This window comes from Ovis aries, chromosome 8 (genome assembly GCF_016772045.2).
Source record: "Ovis aries strain OAR_USU_Benz2616 breed Rambouillet chromosome 8, ARS-UI_Ramb_v3.0, whole genome shotgun sequence".
Taxonomy (NCBI): domain Eukaryota; kingdom Metazoa; phylum Chordata; class Mammalia; order Artiodactyla; family Bovidae; genus Ovis; species Ovis aries.
This window is the reverse complement of record NC_056061.1, coordinates 68046516-68060413: the sequence shown is the minus strand read 5'-3', so window position 1 is coordinate 68060413 and position 13898 is coordinate 68046516. Positions and strand designations below refer to the sequence as shown.

General features: G+C 41.2%; 1 long non-coding RNA gene across 1 annotated transcript; it reads left to right on the top strand.

Annotated features, from left to right (window-relative positions):
- Positions 1-8037: 8037 nt before the first annotated feature.
- LOC132660253 (uncharacterized) lies at positions 8038-10044 on the top strand. The gene is made up of 2 exons (XR_009601660.1): positions 8038-8784; positions 9624-10044. It is a non-coding gene; the product is annotated as an uncharacterized LOC132660253 (long non-coding RNA).
- The last annotated feature ends 3854 nt before the right edge of the window (positions 10045-13898 follow it).

The following is a 13898-nucleotide window of genomic DNA, read 5'->3' as shown; positions in this document are numbered from 1 at the left end:
TGCTCAGTCGTGTCCGACTCTTTGTGACCCCATGGACTGTAGCCTGTCAGGCTCCTCTATCCATGGAATTTTCCAGGCAAGAATACTGGAGTGGGTTGCCATCTTCTCCTCCAGGGGATCTTCCCCATCCAGGGACTGAACCTGCATCTCTAGTGTCTCCTGCATTGGCAGGTGGATTCTTTACCACTGACACCACCTGGGAAGCTATATAAGAACTTCTTTTATATATACACTCTATAGTTCTTATATAATCATGGTATAGTTATTGACTTCTGTAAATTTAACACTGATATAATATTTTTATCTGATATACTATTTGTATTCCAGTTTGGCAGTTGACACCTTAACCTTCTTTAGAGAATCTTCCCCACTCCCCTGCAATATCAGATCCATTCTAAGGTCAGATGTTGCATTTGATTGTCAAGTATCTTTAGCTTCTTTTATTCTAGAACATTCCCACAGCCTTGGTCTCTTGTGACATTTAAAAAATAATACAGCCCTTCTGCCCGCACCTCCTTTTTATTTTTTAGTATTGGTGTTTCCTCATGATTACAGGTTATGCATTCTAGGTGATAAGATGTTCTCTTCAGAGTGTCATATCTGGAGGTCCCCAAAGGCCATTTGTCCCTCACTGGTGATGTTCATTTTAGTCAATGGGTGAAAGTGTTATCTGATTTATTTGCTATATAATTACTCCTCCCCGCCCCCCACCCTCCCTTGCAAAGAATATGCCGTCTGGGGAGAGGAACTGTTACATTTTTTAAAATAAAATGTATTTGACATTGATGGAAAGAAAATTAATGATATATATTTCAAAGCAACTTAAATTATTTGATTGTGTTCTTCCTCTTAGTATGTCTGCCAAAATTTATAAAATTCTTCACAAAATTTTTTTCCTAATAATATTTAAATAGGGATGTTTTAAAAATCAAATGGCAACCTCAGAAATAAGTTCTTTCCCAATCTTTTCCTCAGCAGAACAAATAGTTCTATCAGTTTAATTATCTATCTGATAAGACAGAGTCTTGGAAAAATAGGTCTAAGATGTTTCTGGCTTCACAGATGGCCTACAGTGGTCCAAGAGGATCTAGGTAGGTAGCTGTTTGGTCATAAAATGTGAGTTCTCTTGGGTTTCCATAGCGATAGCTAGACTTAAAATGTTTTAAGCATTGCTACTTTCAAAATGACTATCAGTAAAAATAGCAAAAGCCAAGGCTCTTTTTCAAAAAACAAAAAAAAATTTTTTTTAAGTAGTGAGTTTCCTGTTTAAAAATCTGTGTTGAAGCCAAAGCTTGTCCTTCCCAGTCGTTCTGCCTCAACTGGTCTTATAACAGCCCTGGGGAGACGAGGCATTGGGAATTGCTCTCCCTGCCTTTTGGCAAGGAAATGAGACTACACTGACCTCATCTATGAAGAAAACTGCCAACTATTTTCTTCCTCTGAAAATCGTTAATTGCATGGTGAGGAAAGGGGTGGTGGGTGACGTTGTTATTTTTGTGGTAAGTAAGACTGGCATATGTTCCGGTGAAAGTTTGACATCTTTAGGATCTTTGTTTTTTCAAGTTGAGTTAATAAAAGCAGGCTCATGGGGTTATTTCTCACCTTATTTTTAAGTGATCTTTGGGCTCCATACCATGTATCCATGACTACTAGTGAGACCTCGTGATGTGGTTGAGGAAGCATGAACTTGGGAGTCTAGAGCAGGAGCCGGAAAACTCAGCTTGCTGTCTGATTGGGTACCACTCACAAGTCAGAAATGGTTTTAAGCTTTTAAATGGTTGAAATAAAATCAAAAGGAGATTTTAGTGACCCGTCAACTATGAAACTCAAATGTCAGTGACCATAAATTCAGTTTTGTTGGGACAGAGTCATACCCATTTTTTCCGTATTGTCTGGGGCTGCCTCTGTGCTATAGTGGCAGAGTTGAGTAGCTGTGACAGAGACCTGTGGTTCCCACGGCTAAAATATTGTTTCTGGCCCTTTAAGAAAACGTATCCTACCCGCCCTGGTCTAGAGAATATAAAATGTTGAGATTGGATTTCGAAGGTGCTTATTCAAGTTCTGTGACTTTGGAACTGAATCACATGGTTCATTGCGCAGCTGTGGTGAATTGCTTCAGTACTGTGATTCATTCTTTAAGTCGGTTTATAAATATGAAAGAGAGATCCAAGACACTAAAGTATAAAATATTTATCTTGGCTTAGAATATTTTGTTTCTTTACATACACTTCGAGAGAGTGTCAAGGAGAAAAGATACTTTATCATTTTATTTGAGTTTAGAATAAAAAATACATTTTATTCATCATCATCTTATTAAAAATATGTATCACTTTTAAGAACTGTGACTATAATTTCAGAAATCTATTGGACCCTTATAAAAAGCAGCTATCTCCATACCATTCCCATCACTGCTCTTTCCCTAATTTTCTTGGGGAACAAGCTTGGTAGCCCTTTGCTGCTAGAATCACATAAAGACAAAAAATAAATATTTACTAGGTATTGTGTGTGCATATTTTGTTTTTACCTAGCTTTGAGTTCAGGACAAAGTCTTGTGCATGACAGGTGTGTGTGTGTGTGTGTGTGTGTGTGTGCGCGCGCGCGCTCAGTTGCTCAGTTGTCTCCGACTCTTTGTGACCCCATGGACTAAAGCCCACAAGGACCCTCTGTCCATGGGATTCTCCCAGCAAGAATACTGGGGTGGGTTGCCATTTCCTCCTCTAGGGGATCTTCCTGACCCAGGGACTGACCCCACATCTCCTGTTTTGCAGGCAAATTCTTTAACACTGTGCCACCTGAGACTCCCAACAGACAGAAACTATGTCAATTCTAAATTGCACAGTAAAGAAGTATTTGAGGCAGACTTCATGTAGAAGCAGGGACACTGACTGTATCCTGAAAGGCAAGTAGGATTTGAGAAGGCAGGGGAGAGGGTGAAGGGCAGCATATGCAATGTTAGAGTAAGGAAGAGCCAGTGGTGGGAAGACCCAGGCAAGGGATGTTTGGACCAAGTTACAAAGATCCCCTACTTCCTTTTGAGAAGGAGTCATTTTTCATTCCGTCTCTGATGTGAGTGATTTCACGCTCCTTCCTGAGTCTGTGTGGTTGGGGGAGGGGGTTGCCACGGGCAGAGGTTCTGACCCTACTCTCACTGAGGTAAAGCGACTGGAATCTCACATCACGAAGCAAGATCCGAACTGTGGGGATGCAATGTGTCAGAAACAGACGCTAACATTTACATCAAATATGTGCCCGGCTCTTTTTATGTTACCTCAGTAAACCTCATATCAACCCTAAGAATCGGTACAGTGGTCATCTCCATTTACACCCAGGAAACCAAGGCACAGGGAGGTTCAAAACCTGTCCAGAGTCACAGAGCACTGAGTATTTGTATCGGTTAGAACAGACTAGTTTATGCCACGGGAACAACCCTCACATTTTAGTGACTTAAATCTTTAACTCTCTCCTGCTTTACTTCAGGTCAGGCCAAGAGCTTGGGCCACCATCTGGAACATGGTCAGTCATGGTGGCAGGGAGGTGAGAGGATGGCAAGCAGTGAAGCAGGGCTTCACCCTCAATTGTGCGTGTGCACAGCCTGGGAAGCTCGTTAAGGGCACACGGTGAATCCGCACTCCTAGTAAGCTTCCGGGTGATTCATACACTGCTGGACCGTGGGCCACTCTTGAGTAAGGAGGGCTTACTGGCTTTTGCCCGGAAGAGACTAATCTCTTCTCACATAGGAGTTGAAATCACACAGACACGCCCAGCTTCAAGGTGGCAGGAAATGTAATCCGTCCATCTTAGGAGGAGCAGAATGGTAATAGTCGTGAACAGCCCTAATGAAGAACAGGAAGACGTGAAGCTAGGATTTGAATTCATGAAGGCTGTCTCCAGAGGGCATGCTTTTTCTTTTATTTTTTAAAAAGGCTTGTTTTCATGTTTACTTTCCCAGATTTTATTTTACATTTTTTATCCATTAAAAAAAATTGAAGAGTAGTAAATTTACAATATTGTGTTAATTTCAGGTGTACAGCAAAGCGATTCATATGTATTTATATGTCTATATTTATATCTATTCTTTCCAGATTCTTTTTCATCATAGGTTATTACCATATATTGACTATAGTTCATTGTTTATCTGTTTTATATACAGTAGTACGTGCTGTTAGTCATCACTCTGTACAGTCATAGGCGTTGATCCATTTGCTATGGAGAAAGCGCAGAACGGTGGAGGGCGGCCAGGTTGGGTAGCCCTCAAGACTGGTCAGTGGCAGTCTACTTGTGTGACAAGTGTCGGGTGTCCCAGGCAGCTTCGTGTCATAGGCAGCGGTTCTCATCGTGGTGTCGCAACTCTGTGAAATGTTTCAATCCATTTTTTTTTCTTAATAGTGTGCTGACATCTCTGAATTATTTATTTTTCTTCAAAGCATACCTTAGAGTGGATTCAAGCCTTTCTCGATGACACTGTCTCTCATCTAATATTCTGCTGTGCTTTCTTGTTTTGCAGAAGGGGTGGGGTTTAAAGCCAGCATTCAGGGAATTGTGCACGAGCCTGGGAATGCCCACGGGGGTGTGTTCACACACCATTCATCATGTGTGTTTGTGCAAAGTGCTGGAGTTGCCGGTCTGACGGAGTCCTAGGCTTGGGGTCAGCATGACAAACTCAGTTCCCATCTGGTGGTGGCTGAGAAGCAGCCTGTCTGAGCCTGCAGCCTACCCTCATGCCTAGAAACTTCTGAGATGGTCCTTAAAAATTGGGAATTGTGGGAGTGAGTGGTGGATATCAGCCCACATTAGAGTCTTTATTATTTTTCTTGGTACTCTTCCCATCATCTTTTTTAAAAAATTATTTATTTTTAAATTGGAGGATAATTGCTTTACAATGTTGTCTTGGTTTGTGCCATACATCAGCATGAATCAGCCATAGGTATACATACATATGCCCCCTTCCTCCTGAACCTCCCTCTCACCTCCCACCCTCTAGGTTGTGCCAGAGCAGCAGTTTGAGCTGCGTCATACAACAAATTCCCACTGGCTGTCTACTTTACTTATGGTAATGTATATGTTTCAATGCTATTTTCTCAATGTCCCACTCAGTCCTTCCCCCACTGTGTCCACAAGTCTGTCTCTGTTGCTGCCTTGCAAATAGGTTAATCAGTACCATTTTTCTGGATTCCACATACATGCATTAATACATATTTGTTTTTCCGGCTCACTTCACTCTGTGTAATAGGCTCTAGGTTCATCCACCTCGTTATAACTCTCTTTAAATGGGGCAAAGAGACCTGAGTTCCTTACAGCACAGAACTGAGTGAATGTCACACTTCCTTTGACCTTCCAGAAAGATCACAGAAAGCCCAGCTCTCGTTCCCACTGCAGCCCACTTTGCAATCATCTCCTAGGCTGAAGCATAGATGAGCCCTTTAGAAACATCAGTTTCTGCCAGGCCCTGACCACCTTATGGAAAACCTGACCTGCAAATGATCCTTGTTTCTTCCATCCTCTGATATTGCATATGCTGCCCCTCAGCTTCTTCCCTGCTGTTCCAAATCCTACTTGCCTTTCAGAGTACAGCCAGTGTCCCTCCTTTTCCATGAAGTCTGCCTCAAATAAAATTTGAACCACCCCCCCCCAACAAAGGAGATAGAGGTACATGTCAGTTTTATATAATAATTAGAGATGAGATTTCAAAATTAACCCATTACGCTAGTTGATTTCAATCAGCAATCTGAGAAAATGGGCCTTGACAGTTTTTCTTTTGGAAAATCAAAATTGCCATGTTGAAAAGTGCTTTCACCACTGCCCACTTTATCTGTCATTAATCATGGGAAGAGCTGAAGGAAACAGATTGCTTCTCCAGAGGCACTTTTTTCATGTAATGCATGTAGTTCAATTAAAATATGCAGATGAATGCAAAGTTAATAATTAAGGGAACAGAAGAAACAAAGTCTTGCTATTTTTATTAATTACTTTGGCTGAAACCTACAGTATGACTATTTAAAATTAATGGAACAGAATTCTACTGCTGGATCATTCTAATCCTAGTTCTAAAATGTACTATCAGTCATCTTTCTCAGCTGTTAGTGCCCTTTGGCAAAAGGCCTATCACTCCATCAACTGGAGCTTTCCAGATGGCTCAAGGGTAAAGAATTCACCTACCGATGAAGGAGATGCAGAAGATGAGGTTCAATCCCTGGATCAAGAAGATCCCCTGGAGGAGGAAATGGCAGCCTACTGTAGTATTCTTGCCAAGAAAATCCCATGGACAGAGAAGCCTGGCAGGCTACAGTCCATAGGGGTGCAGAGAGTTGGACAGGACTGAGCAGCGGAGTAAGCACGCACTCCATCAGTAAGGCTGACTTCCCAGGAAAGTACTTTCAACTTTCAATCTAGTCTCAGCTGACATTGCTAGAAAGCCAGTCTTTCAATGTCATTCTTTCAATGACATTTCTATATTGGAGGCCTCAGTAAGTTAAGGATATCAGCTTGATTTTTATATTGGCAATGTCCACCATCCTGATTCAACTGCTAAACCATTTCAGGAAAGATGGAACTTCTTCCATTTTCTTGGTGACGAGTTCTGTGGCCAGAATGGCCCAGAGAACCTTGCAGGCCCACCACCTTCATTGTGGGATTTCCTCCTCAGATGAGCCTGAGACTCCACACAAAGATTTTTTTCTGGTTTTCCTACCCTAAGCAAATTTTATCAACTTCATAGTCCTCAAGCATGACTGTACTCTTCCCTTCAGAGTTTTACAGGCTCCGTGAAAGCTTTCCCAACGTCTCCAGCCCACAACTACCGTTTTCTTCAAACTCCTATTTAGTGTCACATAGTTTAATAGTCAATTGGCCTCTAATTACAATAATTAGATTGTAAGCTCCTCAAAAGCAGGGATTTAGCCTGATGCTAGGCCCAGAGGCGGTTTCGGTCAGTGCTGACTGACTGATGGGTTTGCCGTTCTGGATGGTTTCCAGCCAGCAGGACAAATGGGTGAATTAGCATGGCTGAGAGTGCCCTGTCGGCTGGCTGAGTGTGCCCTCCATCTTTGTGTGCTTTGCCAGAGGCCATTGGTCACTGCTGGACAGCCCAGAGAGCGTCACCTAGATCCCTGGTGATTTCTTCCAGCTCCTTTCTTCTCATTTAGAAACCTACATTTTGAGCTGGCGCATGCCATTTCCCATTCTCAAATTTGAGAAGTCAGGAAGAAGCAGCGGGAGAGAGGGGCAGAGAGGTAAATATTTTAGATCTGTTTTGCTAGAACCTTACTTTCCTGTGCAAGCATCACAAATAAAATGAGGACATGTTGCACATTTCAGAGTGAGGAAAATGCTGTGCAGAGATTGATTTATACAACTTTTTTTTTTTTTGAAAGATTAGTCCAGAAGCTGGATTAATATTTTAATCGTATTCTCTTGAGAGGAAAAGGCAGCTGGTGAAATTGTTGGAGGTGACATGCCAATCTACATAGAAACCAAGTGTGGTTTGGAGACCACCATGGAAATAATAACTTCAGTCATTAAGTGGAGAATGAAAGGAAGAAAGAAACCAGATAAGTTTTCCAGGATCAAGAAGTTATTTTTATTATAAACTAACCTTAGGGAGACCATAGGCTTTATTATTATTTTAACATTTAAATTCAAATACTGATGGCTTTATCTTTTCACTGCTGATTACTCTTGGCAGAGTTAGCCATGAGGGCTATAGAAAATCTTTCATCTTTTTCTTTTTAAGTTACCATTTTAATTGTGTATATAAGCTCAGTTGTGCAGGCAAAGCCTGGCAGGGAGCACACAGTGTCACAATTTGTGTCTTGATATAGAATTTCTCTCTTCCTGTGAACTTGGCTTCCCGAGGCCTGAATTCTAACAGTTGGTACAAATTCACTGGCATCCTGAAATCTAAAGGAAGAGGCCTTTCTCTCTGTCTTTTTGCTTGTCTGTCTGTTTTCTTGCAGACGTGGGTAACACAAACTTTTTACAACTATCTGTAGCTGGCATTAGCACTAAGCATCTGGAAAATAACGTGCTGGGCTCTGGGAAATGCAGTCTTCTGCTTGGGAACTGCCCTCAGTTGGAAATTGCCATTTAGATTGATACTGGGAATTTGTGGCTTTTGAGATTCATGAAATTAAGGCTGGTACTGTGATGTTCGGGTGTGTTTTGTTGACCCTTAGGTATTTCAGAAGAGAAGAAAATGAGAGCCTTAGGGTTGAAATGATCAAACTTTGAAGGTGTTAAAGCTCTCCTCCAATTACCCTGGCAGATGGCCCAGGGGGCAGCTGCTAACAAAGGATCGCAGATTCCACCCAAAGGCCTGAATACCATCTCTTCTGCCTGGAAACCATCTCTTCTGCCTGGAACTGAGTCAGTAAAAGGAAATAGGGTTGGGCAGAATTTTGGACTGAATTTTCTCTGTAGCAGCAACAGATTGAACTGATAATAGGAGAAAGTTTGTATTGTTAACTTTTACAAGGTGGCAGTCAATTTCGGGAATTTTACAGTGCTGGCATATTGTTTGGGCCGTAATTTCATCTGGTGCTTATTGTCCACCCTGCTCAGTTAGATAGCATAGCTGAGCAGGACCCAAGAGGAGAGAGAATTGAAGCTGACTGTGGCATTGGGGCTAATGCAATTAATGTCCTGACTGTTTCAGCAGCTTTTGGGGCCACAATAGAGAGGCATTCATAAAATCCCCGAAGAAATAACGTGGCCTACTCTCTGACTCCTGGAGGATATAGAAGAGAATTTAGGAGCCAACATGGAGGAAGTAGCTCCATGAAGGAAAAGGTAAGCTTTTTTATGGTTTCTGATCTGATCTCTCCTTTCCTGTGGAGGTCAGTAACTCTCAGAGTAGACTGTGGCCCCCACGGTTAATTTCACTGGATTAGTAAGAGAAATAGCCAAAAAAAAAAAAAAAAAAAAAAGGAAGAATGTTGATGTCTAAAAGAAGGCAAGTCACTTGTCTCTTCATGTTGCTGATTGGTTAGGTGAAGGGCATTTGATTTGTCTTTGTGCTAATGGACAGAGTGATAGGGCAAAGTTAGAAGTCACTTTGGACTCTTCCTCAAAACTCTGAAGGGAGCTAGGTGAGATGGCATGGGGGCTGCTGAGAAACATCAATGGCTTAAGCCACACTCATGGAAGAGAAGAAGATACAAGTTCCAGAGGTGTGCTGAGTTGTGTTAGACTCTTTGTGACCCAAGGACTGTAGCTAGCCCTCTGTCCACGGAATCCTTCAGGCAAGGATACTAGAGTGGGGTGCCATTTCCTATTCCAGGGGATCTTCCTGACTCAGGGAGATTGAACCCAAGTTTCTTGCATCTCCTGCATTGGCAGGCATATTCTTTGCCACTAGCATCACCTGGGAAGCCCACGTTTACAGAGAGTTCAATACCAATATTTTGTATCCAGGCCTATTAGGCTCACCTGACTTAGACAGTAGTATTCTCTGAGATCCAGCCTAGTTAGAAATAGCTGACAGAACACAGACTCATCTGTTAGAAAAACTAGTAATTGCTGATATTTATTGACTTTATCGTGTGCCAGGCATGGCTGTGAGAGGCTTTACAGCTATTATGTGATTCTTGCAGCAACCTTGAAGGTTACTATTCTTTTTCCCACTTAAGGAATGAGTGAATTTAATGTGCTCAAGATCACAGAGCTACTAAGGGGCAGAACCAGAATTTAAATTTGAGAGCTCCATTTTCTCACCATCGCATTGAACTGTTTCAAGAAGACTACCCGAATAGGAAAAGAACCAGAAGGATGAGGATTGTTCATCCCTGCCCAGCCCTCCGCTGGAACAAAAATCTCATAACTCGAGTTTATTCATGAGCCTAGACTTTGGCTTCTCTCAGTAGGTTGTAAATATGAATATCTTTCTCTACTCTGTGTGTGTGGGGTTCTTTGTTTGTTTGTTTTGTTTTATGTTTTTAAAAAATTTAACAAGGTAAATCTTGTAGACGAAAAGAACTGTTTTACTTATAAGAACAGATTTCAGGATACTTACAAGCTTAAAAAATAAAACTGACTGGTTCTTTGCAAAAACTGGAAGTAAAATTGCATGATTTTGTAAAAAACTTTTCAGTGAGACTGGTTATATTCAGGGGGGCTTCCCTGGTAGCTCAGTTGGTAAAGAATCTGCCTGCAATGCAGGAGACCCCGGTTGCATTCCTGGGTCAGGAAGGTCCTCTGGAGAAGGGATAGGCTACCCACTCCAGTATTCTTGGACTTCCCTGGTGGCTCAGCTGGTACAGAATCCGCCTGCAATGCGGGAGACCTGGGTTTAATCCCTGGTTGGGAAGATCCCCTGGAAAAGGAAATGGCTACCCACTCCAGTATTCTGGCCTGGAGGATACTTACAAGCTTAAAAAATAAAATTGCCTGGCTCTTTGCAAAAACTGGAAATAAAGTTGCCTGATTTTATAAAAAAAACTTTTCAAACCAATAGGTCGTGTTCAGGACCCACAGATGAACTGCCAATACCTTTGCATATTCTGTAACTGTTTCTCCAAAATAACAATACACATTATTATTTTTATTGTTAGAATCATCATTAGGTTCTGTACTGATTTACATGTATTTTCTCACATTGATGTGTGTATGAAAGGTACCACCATTATGTGTCAGTTGCCTATTGTCATAGCAATGTTATGTAACAAAACCCCACAAAACCTCAGCGGCATATATAAATAGTTATTTATTGCTTATACATGCAGGGTGACTGGTAAAATAGATCTTCCAACCTTGACTGGACTGGCTCATGACCTGTAGGATTTGGTTCAGTGAAGACAGATCTAACTTGACCTTGGCTGGGATCATAAGTGGGGGCAATTCAGTTCCTCCCTTTGTATCTCTTCTCCAGAAGTCTTGGACTAGGCGTGTTCTGTTGTTAATTGCAGAGTGCAAGCTCTGAAAAAGCCTAATTGCCTAAGTCCCTTTCAATCTTCTTCTTGTAACATGTCTGCTAATATCTCATTGGTCAAAGCAAGTCACATAGTGTAAGGATGTGGAATAATGCCCTCCATCCCTTTAAAGAGCATTGGAAAGCAGCATTGCAAAGTATATAGATACAGGAAATGCTGAACAATTGGGCCCATTTTTGCAGTCTATTACATATTCTCTTTTTACAGATGGAGAACCTGACAGATAGTAAGTGTCTTGCTTAGGGTCACATAGACAAATTAATGACAGAGCTTGAATTTAAACCTAGGTTTGTTTTTTCACAAAGCTGGAGCTCTTAATGATGTCAGTTCAGTTCAGTCACTCAGTCGTGTCCAACTCTGGGACCCCATGGACTGCAGCATGCCAGGCTTCCCTATCCATCACCAACTCCCAGAGCTTGCTCAAACTCATGTCCATCGAGTCGGTGATGCCATTCAACCATCTCATCTGTTGTCCTCTTGTCCTCCTGCCTTCAATCTCTCCCAGCATCAGGGTCTTTTCCAACGAGTCAGTTCTTTGCATCAGGTGGTCAAAGTATTGGAGTTTCAGCTTCAGTATCAGTCCTTCCAATGAACATTCAGGACTGATTTCCTTTAGGATGGGCTGGTTTGATCTCCTTGCAGTCCAAGGAACTCTCAAGAGTCTTCTCCAACACCACAGTTCAAAAAGATGTATTATACTATACTTAATGAGGTATTATACTATACTTAATGATGTATTATACTATAAATGCAAGATTTAGAAACTAGCCCTGCCTCCAACTCCTTTACAGATCTTTTAACTCCCTTATTACACATCTTAACCAATGAAGACAAAATCCAGCTGTTGATAATATATCATGAGAATGCTGTGAGGAGTAATAAATGTTAGCAGATTCAATGAAAAAGTACTGGGTATTATGATCAAAGAAATACACAGACTTTTACATCACTGCCTGACCTCATTTTACATTTTGTAGTCTTTCAGATCTCTCTTACCAGCCATAGTTGAAAAACACAGTTAGTATAAAATTTCTTAATATTCTCACTCCTACCTCTGTCAAATCATCCTAGCAATGCTGCATTCTGCCTATATTAGCAGTAATTATACATGGAAATTATATCCTATACAAATTTATTTTTCAAAGTAATTTGATAGTAATATTTTTAAGATGGTCCAGAAAGTTGTATGTTTTAACATTTGATGAATGTGGACTCTTAACTGATAGAAAATTTAGTTTTTCCATCAACTGCCCTTTTAACAGACATGTCCTAGCCTAGTTTTGCTTTGTAACTTGCAGCTACTGTTGTTATTCTTTTTATTAAGTCAATTTTATGGCAAATGTTTTGAAGAAAAGTTGAACATTTTTATATACTTCTGTTGACCCTGAAAGCAAACCAGCAGAAGGACACATTTAGGTGAACTGCTTGCTAACAATGCATTTCTGAAAGGGAAATTTCACGGCATGCCCTTTGGCTCTTGGCCTCCTGGTCCTGTCCTAGACCCCTGACAATATAACAGAGACAACTCTCTGCTTCTCAGAAAAGAAAAAAAAAATTTTTAACAGAGCTCTGAAGACCACTGAGGATCTGACAGGATCTTTGTGAGTGCCCTGTGGATCAGGAAGATTTTGAGGATCACCATGGAAATAAAGAATTAGGAAGAGAGACTAGAAAGAAAAGGGAAGTTTTGAAGAGAGGTGATACTCTAAAGATGACAGGATACTGGTTCTGGAATGAGGGGGATAAGCAAAGCTGATAGGTTGCAATCAATATGCAGATGACTGGGGGAGACTGAGAAGTTCAATTCAGATTCTTTGTGAACATAAAAACTTGAGGGACTTGTGTATGGGCTGTATCTCCTCCTTCTAGAACTTACCATGTATATGACACTCCCCTGCTCTCCCACAAGACCACAGACTTAGTGAAGGCGGGAACTGTGTATGTCCTGAGTGGTGTAATCACAGGATGGCCCAATGCATTGCGTTGAGCTTGCACTCCACAAATATTTGTTAGTCGGGTGTCCCAGAATCAGCTAATACTTCTGTTGTTTTTCTCTAGCAAAACCTCAAAAACTACCTTTATCTTGTATAACAGAAGAATAACCCGTGAGTTGGATGTAATGTGAGAATTAAAGAAAACCTAATGCCAGTCTTTAATTGTGTCCTGAAGGAAATGTTTCTCACTGTGGAAGAGAGAGAAGGAAGGAAAATACTGTAAATCTCGAGACCTGTGTTGTCCTGGTAGCTCTGGTCTTGATCTTGGTCACATGACGCGTTGGCAGCTTTCCCATTTATAAAATAGAAATAACAAATGATATGTTGTACTTGGAAATGTTTCAGAACTGAAAGTACCAAATTGATATGAGGTACTATCATTGGGTAACACACAGTTTAAACTGGAAAGAAGAACTCCAGATACAGAAGCCATGTCTTCTGTCTTTTTCATCTTGCACCCAACTGCAGGGCCTAACGTGGTTCATGATCAATAATTGGCACTCGGGCTGTGTTTGTGGGATTAACTGATGATCCTAAACTGCAACAAAGAATCATAAAGATGATTTCAGATAGTTATTCTTATTTCTTTGTTCATAGACAGAGATTTTTCACATACGAGTAGTATCATGCAGTTGAATTATTAAAAACTTAGGTAAGACATATAGAATTGTAAGGCAGAGTTTCTGCCCTCAGGAAACTTCTTATCTCATTGGTACACAAGATTTAATTAGTTACTCTTTCCTCAAATTAAACAGTAATAAAAGACAATGGGAGGGACTTCTGGTGGTCCAGTGGTTAAGAATCTGCCTTGCAGTGCAGGGGACGGGGATTCCATTCCTGGTTTGGGAACTGAGATCGTACATGCTGTAGAGCAACTAAGCCGGCAGCTGCAACTACTGAGTGCGCACGTTCTGGAGCCCGCCTGCCACGCTAAAGAGTCCATGCGCTGCAGTGAAAACTCTTACATAATGCAGCGAACATC